This window comes from Trichechus manatus, unplaced genomic scaffold (assembly GCF_000243295.1).
Source record: "Trichechus manatus latirostris isolate Lorelei unplaced genomic scaffold, TriManLat1.0 scaffold00006, whole genome shotgun sequence".
Lineage (NCBI taxonomy): Eukaryota > Metazoa > Chordata > Mammalia > Sirenia > Trichechidae > Trichechus > Trichechus manatus.
Window position 1 is genome coordinate 14,738,725 of NW_004443942.1, and position 1,256 is coordinate 14,739,980.

Genomic DNA, 1,256 nt, shown 5'->3' on the forward strand with positions numbered 1-1,256 from the left:
TATATATATATACATATATATAAAACATTGCCGTCGAGTCAATTCTGACTCATAGTGACCCTATAGGACAAAGTAGAACTGATCCATAGAGTTTCCAAGGAGCAGTTGGTGGATTCGAACTGCTGACGTTATGGTTAGCAGCCAAGCTCTTAACCACTACACCACCAGGGCTCCAAGTATATATAGAGATTTATATCAAGGAAATGGCTCACGTGGTTGTAGAGGCTGGAATGTCCCAAGTCTATGGGTCAGGATAGAGGCTTCTCCTAATTCATGTAGCCGCAAGGGCTGGCAAACCCAAGGTCAGCAGGTCAGAGAGCAGGGCTCTTGTTCACAGGCTGTGAAGATCGAAGCATCTCAAGATTGGCAGGCAAGACCGCAGGTAAACTGCGAGCTCAAGTCCCAAGAACCACAGGTCAGAGGAACAGGAGCCAGCTCTAGGATTCAGAATGAGCAAAAGCCCACAAACCTTGCCAGAATGTCCACTTACATTCCGTGCAGGCCACATGCCCAAGGAAACTCCCTTTCAACTGATCGGTTACTCACAGCAGATCCCATCATACAGGTGATCACATTATATCAAAACTCATCATGGAAGTGATCACAACATCATACGACTGCCAAACCACTGAGAATCATGGCCCAAGCTGACACACAACCTTAACCACCACAGATGGTAAAACCAGTAGTAGTTACCGTCTAGACTAGAGTCATTGGGGGTCATTCTTAGAATTCTGCCTACCAAACTTACAGAGGAAGTACTGGTTAGACTGATGTGTGTTCTGTTCCCTGACAAAGATTTCTCATTTAAATTAATGAACTAGGATTCTGCTTTAGTAAAATGGAGTAGATAGAGTCAAGCTAGGCCAATCAAATATGTTTTTGTTAGGAATTTCTTACTACTCTTCTTTTAGGCCTTAGTTGGGTTCTTCCTACCCCTCAGGTTATGACACCCTAAACTCATTGGTTTGTATATGGTCCGTCCCTTATTTTATTATATATGTATTTTTCCTTTTATCAGAATCCACAATTATTTCTCTACTTCTGCCTGCAATTAGTCACCGGCTCTGATGTAAACATATTCAGAAATTATACATCAAATGCATGTACTAAACCCTAACTGGAAGAATACCAGATCCACAAATAGTTTGCAAATTTTCAACAGAAGAATGAAGACAGAGCTACACTACCATAAATTAAGAGATATTACAATGCTACAGAAATTAAAATGTCATACTGGCACAGGCAACTGATCA